This window comes from Heterodontus francisci, unplaced genomic scaffold (assembly GCF_036365525.1).
Source record: "Heterodontus francisci isolate sHetFra1 unplaced genomic scaffold, sHetFra1.hap1 HAP1_SCAFFOLD_240, whole genome shotgun sequence".
In the NCBI taxonomy this organism is placed as follows: Eukaryota; Metazoa; Chordata; class Chondrichthyes; order Heterodontiformes; family Heterodontidae; genus Heterodontus; species Heterodontus francisci.
The window spans coordinates 1,636,993-1,648,758 of NW_027140128.1; the positions used below are offsets into that span (position 1 = coordinate 1,636,993).

The window sequence follows — 11,766 nt, forward strand, 5'->3', positions numbered from 1 at the left end:
TATGGATGATGCAAAAATTGGAAGCATTGTGAACTGGCAGAGAAGGTTCGAGGGACCATGTGGCTACTCCTCATGTTCTTCCCAGTGTCCAGGATGAAGTGCGACATGACACGTATTTCCAGATGGTCAAAAGAATCAGGGGAAAGCAAACGCAATGGGCATCCTTCAGGAAAACATCACATTTAAAGTGAGAAACTAATCATAAGGCATGAACAGGGATTGAACCAGTGATCTTCAGTTTACGAGACTGACGTCTTACCGCTTGGCCACCATGCCTTCTGCCAATGAATATCTGAGGCTCCAGAGGAGGATTTGTGATTCTTTTTCAATTTGGTTGAAACAACATCGAGAAACATGCACAGAAATGAAGAGGGATTGTGGAATGGGTAACAGATCAGCCTCATTTACATCATCAGCATCATGAAATCTTCATTCAGACGTTCCATTCCCATCCTCAGCTTTTCTCACATCTGTACAATCATATAAGAGTGGACATTGTGTTGTAACTGGGCAGATTATATAAATAGACTATGTGCACCATCACAGGAAGTGTTGTAATATAATCTGGACGGCACCTCATGGAGAGTTGTGGATGAAACATTCAATGCAAGGTGTGCAGAGTAAACTCAGGTTATTTTAACCGTCAGACTCTTATAAATTGTTGACAGATATCAGAATATTATATGGGGGCCGCAGTAAACCAAAGTGAAGATGGAGAAATCTTTGCCTGTACCTTTGAAAAGGTCACTGGACTGAACCAAGCCGAGGAGTGGCCGAGATGGTTCCAGAGGTTTGCAAGGTATCTACTGCATCGGGTCTCGTGCAGAAGCCAGACATGGAGCAGGTCAGTACACTATTGTCTGAAATGGAGGGAGTGTGTATGCAACATCCTCATGAAGAACAGAAGGCTATGTGTGAAGAAGTTATTAAGGCACTCAAGACCTATTTTAATTGAGGAAAAATATGTCATCGTGGAGCCAAAGTTAAAACGCTGCGTTTGCTGACAACGCAACCACCAGGTGACGCTGTACTAGCACATGCGCAAATGCAGCCTCTTCCACTGAAATGTCACTGTCTGTGACATTCAGGCAGCTGCCAGGATTAAAGATGGAGCTACTCAATTTATCACAGAAAACAACTTCGACCCAAAAATCCCCTCAAAGGTTGACATCGCCGCCTCCGTCCCACCCCCAACAGTCCCCCGCTCCTTCTTGTGCATTCACCAGTTATATAGAACCAAGTCATCTTAATTCACCTAAAGTGAATTACTTTCGGAGCAGTGACTGTCATTTCATAAGCAAATATGGCACATATCTACACAATGGACATGTTTTGGTTGATACTCGGAGAACGTTGCGCTGTTTGAAGTCTCATCGGAAGGACAGCACCTCTGACAGTGCTGCACACCCTCTGTAATTCAGTGAGGTTTCATAGAGTCATAGAGTTATACAGCACAGAAACAGGCCCTTCGGCCATCATGTCCGTGCCGGCCATCAAGTACCTATCTATTCTAATTCCATTTTCCAGCACGTGGCCGTAGCCTTGTATTTTGTGGCGTTTTGAGTGCTCATCTAGATTCTTCTTAAATGTTGTGAGGGTTCCTGCCTCTACCACTCCTTCAGGCAATGTGTTCCAGATTCCAACCACCCTCGAGGTGAAACATTTCTTCCTCAAATCCCCTCTAAACAGCGCCATCCCATTCTCCGGTCGATCATTCCCCGCTTCCCCCATCCCACTCTCTGACTGCTCACTCCCCGCTTCGCCCACCACCACCCCCATCCTGCTCTCTGGCCGCTCACACTCCAGGCCATGGGCTCTGCCGCTTCCCTCCTCTCGGCCACTCGAGCCAACATTGCCCCATCACCCCGCGAGGCTCGCCTTGCTTTATCGGGTGGTGCGGTGAAGAATGATCGAATGTTGGAGCGAGAGGCCGAGAGGAGGGAAGCAGCATGGCTTAGAGCAAGTGTCTGGAGGGACGTGGGGGGGAAGCGGGGCGTGAGTGGATGGAGAGAGGGCAGTGCGGGGGTGGGGGTATAGCAAGCGGCTGGAGGGCGGGGGAGCGGGGCAGCGAGGAGCGGGCAGTGAGCGGCCTGGAGTGAGTGGCTGAGAGGGGGTAGAGAGTTTTCCCGCGCATGCGCCACTTCGTCCTGGAAGACGTAGGCTGAGCATGCGCAGCATCTCAGAGCGCAGGAGACTGTTTGTGCATGTGCGCAGCTTGGAGCACTCTGATGACGTCGGCTGGCTGCTGCATTGTCAGGAATCACTTTGAATTTAATAAGCGTACAAAACAGAAAGGGGAGAGCATTCATTCATTTATCAATGACTTGTACAATCTCACGGAGGATTGTGAATACCGCAACTTAAGGGAAGAGCTGAAGGGAGACAGGATTGTGTTCGGGGTATTAGACAACACCCTTTCAGATCATCTACAGTCCAGGGCTGATCTCACATTAACGAAAGAGTTTCAACTGAGCAGACAAACAGAGGTTAGAAAGTTTAACCAATCCGTTGTTCGAGGGGACAGGGAGAGTCTGATCTCGAGAGTTGCAGACTCAATTGAATTTGTTCAGAAAACAAAAGGAAAAATTAGGGGTAAAAGACAAGAAAGACGGGAAGAGCATCTCGTGGTAGCTGCAACAAATTGCAGTAGGTGTGGCCGAGAGAGGCACAAGTGGGAAAACTGCCTCGCCAAAGAAGCTGAGTGTTTTTCCTGCAGAAATATGGGACACTTTCAGTCAGTGTGTGGCAGTAAAATACCAGCGCTGAATATAATTAAAGGGAAATCCCCAGGGAGCAAAAACATTAATAAAGTAAAGGATATCTAAAGTGTGGAAATACATTTTTTAGGTGAAATCCAGGAAATAAAGTGAGAGTTGCTGGACGGCAGAAATTCTGAAATATTTTAAGGCTTTGGTAGATAGATTCTTGAGAAACAAGGGGGTGAAAGGTTATCGGTGGCAGGTGGGAATGTGGAGTTGAGGTTACAATCAGATCAGCCATGATCTTATTGAATGGTGGAGCAGGCTCGAGGGGCCAAGTGGTCTACTCCTGCTCCTAATTGGTATGTTTGTATGTAAGAAAACATGTTCTCGATACAATGAGAACTATCATTTGTTTGGAAATGGATTTAAACCCCCTTTTATCAAAAGGTTATAGAGCTTTAATTTTTCTACAATTAACAGGCAAATCCTTGTGGAGTTGAGATTGACAGAAACAATGGGCTGGATTCTATAGAGCCCTCGACGTCGAGATCTGTGGTGGGGGTGGGGTGGGAGCCGCCTGAAGATGGCCCCGGATGAGGCCCGCCACGGACCTCAACGCCGGCAGGGCCTGGCTCGATATTGCCGGCGACGGCGAGGCCTTGTGGGGGACCCCCACCGCTCGGCAACGGGACCACAAACCTGCATTAATTATTATCCCATCACTTCCTGATATCCAGCTGCGATCTTCAGCCCAGTGGCCGGCACTGCCGTGCCTTCGGAGCCCCATCCGGGGAAATGAGGTGCAACACTGGTGGGGAGGGGGGAGAAGTTGAATTTCTCAGTGTGGGGATGGGGGGCCGGAGTCAAATTAATGTCATGGGTGTAGGGGATGGTGGGAAGGGTTATAGCTTACAGTTTGTGCAGTTTTGGGCTGAAGGTCAGATGGTAAAGGTAGGTTTTGGGAGGGAAAGGGCAAATAATTAATTTAACTGTTATTGGGGGGATAGGAGAGACGCAAAAGCAATGTATTTATTTCATTTCATTTAATCTTCCTTTAAATATTTTCCAGTGGGACTAACAGCCTTTAAAAATGGCTGACACTCCAGTACAGTACGAAGGCAGTGCTGCACTATCAGAAATGCTGTTTTTCAGGTGAGACAGAAAACTGAGGATCCCTCTGCCCTCTCAGGTGGATGTTAAAGGTACCATGGCACTATTTCAGAGAATAGAAGGGGAATTATTTCTGGGATGCTGGTCATTGTTTAACCCTGAATCAACATCACTTAAAAATAGATTATCTGGATTTTATCACATTGTTGTTTCTGGGAGCTTGCTGTGCACACATTGGCCACCATGTATCCTACATGACTCCAGTGACTACACTTGGAAAGTCCTTCATTGGCTGTAAAAGGCTTTGCAACGTCCTGTGGTCGTGAAATGCAAGTCTTGCTTTTTCCATTGTTATCAGTGTCATTGTGATCAAAATATCGGATTCGTGAACACAAAATTTAAATCAATTTCGATTAAAATAATGTAAAAGCATCTATATTCTTGCACTGTAGTTAATAATCTCCATCTTCCTATCCTTACAGAGTGTAATGTCGTCGACCCTGAAATTGATTCCAGAATCTCATAGAATCTTAGACTCATAGAAAGTTTAAGGCACAGAAAGAGGCCACTTGGCCCATCGTGTCTGTTCCACAAACAATTTCAGCCCTGTTCTGATGAAAGGTCACAGATCTGAAACGTTAACTCTGTTTCTCTCTCCACAGATGCTGCCAGACCTGCTGAGTATTTCCAGCATTTTCTGTTTTTACTTCAGATTTCCAGCATCTGCAGTATTTTGCTTCTGTGTTAATTTGAAAGTTAAAACTGACCCACCTGTCTACAATTCACACTGGGGTCTCCCATGAAATGATTCTGTATAATATTGATATAATGAATACATATTACCGACACAGAGCTTCCCATGGGGAATTGGGGTTCTGAAAACCAGCAAACTCTGCAGGAATTTCCACTGGGAGCACAAATGCACAAAATCTCCCTTTAATATATCGATTAATTTTAATTGTCCTTCTGGAAAATTATTTTGAAACAATTTAAACATCAACCCACAGCTCCATGACTGGGTCAATTATGAGGTCATCCTCTGACAGGTCATGTGACAGCTGGAGCCACAAGACATCAGAACCAGATTTGTGACTGGATTAAAACCCGGAATCCTGTCATAATGGCTTTTCAAATAAAGCTGTTGCTGTTTGAAAACACAGCAGGTAAACTTTCTGCCTGACCATGAGGGGAGCTAGGGAGAAATTTGCAAAACTCAATCCTTCAACAAAATAGTTCAAAAATCATTAATATCGAAATCATGTGAGGATTTATATGCAGTAGAGAAACAAGCAGAATAAAGAAAGTACAGAGGAGAGTGGAAAAAGGAAATGAGATCAGCAAGAGAATGTATGAGAAAAGATTAGCGAGTCACATAACTGGGAACACTGAATTCTTTTACCAACATATGGACAGTCAATGAAAGGGTGGGTCATTTCGGAGATCCTGTGGAGGCAGAGGGTGTGGCTGAGATACTAATTAAGTATCACAAAATAAGCGGATGCAGCAAATGTCACAGTAAAGGAGGAGGAAGTGAAGAAATTGGACAGGATGAAAATAGATAAAGAGGAGACAATTTCAAGGTTGGCAGCACTCACAGTAGAAAAGTCACCCAGTTTGAATGGGCTGCATCCTGGGTTGCTGAGGGAAGTTGCTGGGTTGCTGAGACTCGAACCACAATCTTTCAATCCATTGTAATGACTAACAAGGTCAAGAAAGCTATTTTATAATTAACACATGACCAAAGGAGCCATTTTGTGTTCAGTACTAATGTGCCGTGTGGAGGACACTATTTGTGCTTAAACATTAACACAACGCGGGAAGAAACGGTTACCGATTATAAGCTCTCACTCACTTGGTGCAGAGTATGAGCACCAGGGGTTACTTATGACAGTGGAAGATAACATGGCATCTCATTGGATAGCTACCACCCACTCCAAGCTGGGTAGCCCCCAATCAGTTAGGTGCTGTCCTGCCACGACCTGCTTGCTTCAATGGGTGCTTGGAGCTTAGAGAGTCATCTCTCAACAGGCGGATCGATAATCAATGCACCAAGAAAAGCAAGCTCAACAAAGAAGACACCAGTCCTTCGCATCGCAAGCTGGAATGTGAGGGCCATGTGTCCTGGCCTTACTGACACCCTTCTGCAGGTTGATGACACACACAAGACAGCTGTGATAGACAAAGAACTCACAAGGCTCAATGTGGACATTGCTGTGCTGCAAGAAACTAGACTCATTCAAAGTGGATCCCTCAAAGAGAAACACTACACTTTATTCTGGCAGGGGAAAGCCCAAGAGGCAACTCGTGAGCATGGAGTGGGTTTCACAGGAAAATACACGCCACTTGAGATGAGTGAACCACCCACAGTAGGCTCAGAGAGACTTCTTACTCTTCACGTGTCAATAAGCGTGGGCCCAGTTAATCTCATGTGCATCTATGTCCTGACACTCACCTCCACCCCAGATGTCAAGGATCAATTCTATGTGACACTTGACACTGCCATCAGTAGAATTCCCAGCACGGAGGGACTGTACCTTCTTGGAGACTTCAACGCAAGCTTGGGTACTGACTACAGCTAGGCCAACGAGCATAGGGCACCAGGGGATTTCCAAGATGAATGAAAATGGACAGAGGTTGCTGGAGCTATGCTGTCACCATGGACTCTGTGTGATAAACAGCTACTTCCAGGTCAAGCTGTGCCACAGGGTGTCCTGGAGCCATCCAAGATCACGCCACTGGCACCGGCTAGACCTTATCATCACCAGACATACCACCCTCAGCAGTGTCCTCATCACTCGCAGCCATTACAGCGCTGACTGTGACACTGACCACTCCCTGGTGTGTAACAAGGTCAGGCTTCAGCCAAGGAAGCTTCATCTATCCATGAAGAAAGGTCGTCCTCTGATCAACACTTGACGAACCACTGATCCAGAAAGGACCCAGGAGTTCCTCAACATCCTCAAGCAGGCTCTTTCCGACAACAATGCTCAAGGCCTCAGTGCAATGTCAAAGTGGAATCATCTGTTATCAAGCAGATGGAAAGGTGAGTGGAGCATTACCTTAAACTCTACATAACAGAGAATATTGTCATTGAAGTGGCTCTCAGCGCCATTCCAGACTTCCCTGTCATGGAGGAGCTGGACAATGACCCCACCATAGTAGAGCTCAATAAGGCCATTGACCGTCTTGCCAGTGGTAAAGTCCCGGGAAATGATGGTATTCCACCTGGAATCACCAAAAGTGGAAAAGCGGCTCTGCTGCAGCATCACCATGAACTTCTGTGTCTCTGTTGGAAGGAAAGATCTGCACCTCAAAACATGCATGATGCAAACATTGTCACCTTGTACAACAATAAGGGGGAATTGCAGGGACTGCAGCAATTACCGAGGCATCTCCTTGCTAAGTATTGTGGGGAAGGTCTTTGCTCACATTGCTCTGACCAGATTGCAGACCCTGGCATCACACATCTATCCTGAGTCTCAGTGCAGCTTCAGAGCTGGTAGATCGACAGTCGACATGATTTGCTCACTTCGGCAGTTACAGGAGAAGTACTGTGAACAGTACAGACCACTCTACATTGTCTTTACATATGAACATACGAATTAGGAGAAGGAGTGGGCCGCTCGTCCCTTCGAGCCTGCTTCACCATTCAATAAGCTCATGGCTGAACTGATTACTCCACATTTCCATCTCCCTCCGATAACCTTTCACCCCCTTGCAGATAAAGACTCTATCCATCTCTCCCTTAAAAATATTCAAAGACTCTGCTTCCACCGCCTTTTGAGGAAGAAAATTCCAAAGACTCACGACCCTCTGAGGGGGAAAATTGCTCCTCATCTCTGTCTTTAATGGGTGACCCCTTATTTTTAAACAGTGACCCCCTAGCTCTAGATTCTCCCACAAGGGGAAACATCCTTTCCACATCCACCCTGTCAAAACCCCTCAGGATCTTGTATGTTTCAATCATGTCGCCTCTTTCTCTTCTAAACTCTAGTGGATACAAACCTAGCCTGTCCAATCTTTCCTCGTAAGACAGCCCGCCCATTCCATGTATTAGTCTAGTAAACCTTCTCTGTACTACCTCAATGTATTTACATCCTTCCATAAATAAGGAGACCAGTACTGTACTCAGTACTGCAGAAGTGGTCTCACCAATGTCCTGTCTAGCTGAAGCATAACCTCGCTAATATTGTATTCAATTCCCCTGGCGATAAATGATAACATTCTACTGGCTTTCCTAATTACGTGCTGTACCTGCAGACTAATCTTTTGCGATTTGTGCACTAGGACACCCAGATCCCTCTGCATCTCAGATCTCTGCAATCTCTCACCATTTAGATAATATGCTTTTTTATTCTTCCGGCCATAGTGGACAATTTCCCACTTTCCCACATTACACTCCATTTGCCAGGTCTTTGCCCATTCACTTAACCTATCTATATCCCTTTGTCGCCCCCTTATGTCCTCTTCACAACCTACTTTCCTCCCTATCTTTGTCATCAGAAAATTTAGCAACCATACTTTTGGTCCCTTCATCAAAGTCATTTCGAGAATTGTAGAATATTGAGGCCCCAGCTCAGATCCTTGTGACACACCACTCGTTACTTCTTGCCAACCAGAAAATGACCCATTTATGCTGACTCTCTGTTTCCTGTCAGCTAGCCAATCTTCTATCCATGCCAATATGTTACCCCTGACACCATGAGCTTTTATTTTCTGCAATAACCTTTGATATGGCACCTTATCCTTCTGGAAATCGAAGTACAATACATCCACCGGTACCCCTTTATCTGCAGCACATATAACTCCCTCAAAGAACTCCAATAAATTGGTTAAACATGGTTTCCCTTTCACAAAACCATGTGACTCTGCCTGGTTACCTTATTTTTTTCTAAATGCCCTGCTATAACATCTTCAGTAATCGCTCCTAACATTTTCCCTAAGACAGATGTAAAGCTAACTGGCCTGTCGTTTCCTCCTTTCTGTCTCCCTCCCTTTTTCCCTAGTTCAAGAGTGAACTATACAGTAAATGGAAAAGTCCTGGGGAAAATTGATGTCCAGAGAGATTTGGGTGTTCAGGTCCACTGTTCCCTGAAGGTGGCAACGCAGGTAAATAGAGTGGTCAAGAAGGCATACGGCATGCTTTCCTTCATCGGACGGGGCATTGAGTACAAGAGTTGGCAGGTCATGTTACAGTTGTATAGGACTTTGGTTCGGCCACATTTGGAATACTGCGTACAGTTCTGGTCGCCACATTATCTGGATGCTTTGGAGAGGGTGCAGAGGAGGTTCACCAGGATGTTGCCTGGTATGGAGGGCGCTAGCTATGAAGAGAGGTTGAGTAGATTAGGATTATTTTCATTGGAAAGACGGAGGTTGAGGGGGGACCTGATTGAGGTGTACAAAATCATGAGAGGTATAGACAGGGGGGACAGCAAGAGGCTTTTTCCCAGAGTGGGGGTTTCAATTACGAGAGGACACGAGTTCAAAGTGAAAGGGGAAATGTTTAGGGGGATATGCGTGGAAAGTTCTTTACGCAGAGGGTGGTGGGCACCTGGAACACGTTGCCAGCGGAGGTGGTAGACGCGGGCACGATGGAGTCTTTTAAGATGTATCTAGACAGATACATGAATGGGCAGGAAGAAAAGAGATACAGAACCTTAGAAAATAGGCGACATGTTTAGAGAGAGGATCTGGATCGGCGCAGGCTTGGAGGGCCGAAGGGCCTGTTCCTGTGCTGTAATTATCTTTGTTCTTTGTTCTTTGTTCTTCTTTTTGAATAAATGAATTACATTCGCTACTTTCCAATCTAACAGAACCTTCCCGAAGCGAGGGAAGTTTGGAAAATTAAAACCAGCGCATCAACTATCTCACTAGCCACTTCAGGACCTGGCGACTTGTCAGCCCGCAGCTCCAACAATTTGTTTAGTACCACTTCCCTGGTGATTGTAATTTTCTTGAGTTCCTCCCTCCCTGCCATTTCCTGACTTACAGCGAATACTGGGATGTTATTTGTATCCTCAATAGTGAAGACCAATCCAAAGTATCTGTTCAATTCATCTGCCATCTCTTAATTATCCATTATTAATTCCCCAGACACACTTTCCATCGGACCAACACTCACTTTGTTCACACTTTTCTTTTTAATATATCTATCGAAACTCTTACTAGCTGTCTTTATATTTCTCGCTCGCTTTCTCTCGTACTCTAATTTTACTTTCCTTCTCAATCTTTTAGTCATTCTTGCTGTTTTTTATATTCTGTCCAGTCTTCTGACCTGCCTCCCATCTTTGCACAATTATAGGCTTTTTCTTTAAGTTTGATAGTATCTTTAACTGTTTTTGTTCACCACGGATGGTGAGTCCCACCTTTGGAATTTTTCTTTCTCGTTGAAATGTATCTATTCTGTGTATTCTGAAATTTTCCTTATATGTCTGCCACTGAATCTCTATTAACTTATCCCTTAACCTAATTTGCCAGTTCACTTTAGCTAGCTCTGCTTTCATGTCCCTATAATTACCCTTATTTAAGTTTAAAATACCAGTCTGGGACCCACTCTCCTCTCCCTCAAGCAGAATGTAAAATTCAATCATATTATGATCGCTACTACTTTGGGGCACCTTCACTATGAGGTCATTACTTAATCCTATCTCGTTGCACAATGCCAGGTCTAGTAGAGCCTGCTCTCTGGTTGGCTCCAGAACTTATTTTTCCAAGAAATTATCCCAAAAACATTCTATGTACTCCTCATCTAGGCTACCTCTGCCCATCAGAATTTTCCAGTCTATATGGAGATCAAAATCCCCCATAATTATTGCTGTACCTTTCTGACAAGCTACCATTATTTCTTTTTTATACCCCATCCTGCAGTGTGGTTAATGTTAGGTGTCCTGTACACCATTCCCACAAGTGACTTCTTGCCCGTATTATTTCTCATCTCAACCCAAACTGCTTCGACATCCTGATCTCCAGAACTCAGGTCATCCCTCTCCATTGCGCTAATACCATCATTAATTAACAGAGCTACACCGCCACCTTTTCCAAGCTTCCTGTCCTTCCTAAATCCCATGTAACCTCCAATATTCACATCCCAATCTATGTCGCCCTGCAGCCATGTCTCTGGAATGACTATCAGATCGTCCTTATTTATTCTATTTGTGCTCTCAGTTCATCTGTTTTGTTTCGAATGCTCCATGCATTCAGATACAGAACATTTAGTTTTGTCCTTTTATTATTTTTGTAACCTCTAGCCTTATCTGTTGATTTACTCTTTGATTTGTATGCTCTGTCCCTTCCTGTCACAGTCTGATTATCATTTCCCATATTTATTCCGTTCTCTCTTGCCTTGTCTCTCCTCCTTGATTCACCAGATCTACCCAATTTTGATCCCATGCCCCCGCTATTCAGTTTAAAACTGTCTCTACTTCCCGAGTTATGTGGCTCGCTGGAACACCGCTCCCAGCACGGTTCAGGTGCAGACCGTCCCAATGGGACAGCCACCTCTTTCCCCAGTACTGGTGCCAATGCCCCACGAACCAGAACCCACTACTACCACACCAGTCTTTGAGCCACGCATTAATTTTTCTAATCTTATTTGTCCTATGCCAATTTGCACATGGCTCAGGTAATAATCCAGAGATGATGACCTTTGAGGTTCTCCTACTTAATTTGCCGCCTCGTTCCTCATACAGACTATGCAGAACCTCTATCCTTGTCCTGCCTATGTCGTTGGTACCGACATGGACCACGACAACTTGCTCCTCCCCCTCCCATTTTATGTTTCTCTCCAGCCCTGAGCAGACGTCCTGAATCCTGGCACCGGCAGGCAACACAGCCGTCTGGCCTCTTGCTCTTTGCTGCAGAGAACAGAGTCAATCCACCTCACTATGCTGTCTCCTACTACCACTACATTCCTTTTTTCTCACTCTTTGAGCCGCAAACTTTTTTGTTAATT

At 45.2% G+C, this 11,766-nt stretch overlaps 1 non-coding gene across 1 annotated transcript; it reads right to left on the bottom strand.

Moving 5' to 3' along the window:
• Positions 1-204: 204 nt before the first annotated feature.
• On the bottom strand, positions 205-276 carry trnat-cgu (transfer RNA threonine (anticodon CGU)). The gene has a single exon. It is a non-coding gene; the product is annotated as a tRNA-Thr (tRNA).
• Between the last annotated feature and the right edge of the window lie 11,490 nt (positions 277-11,766).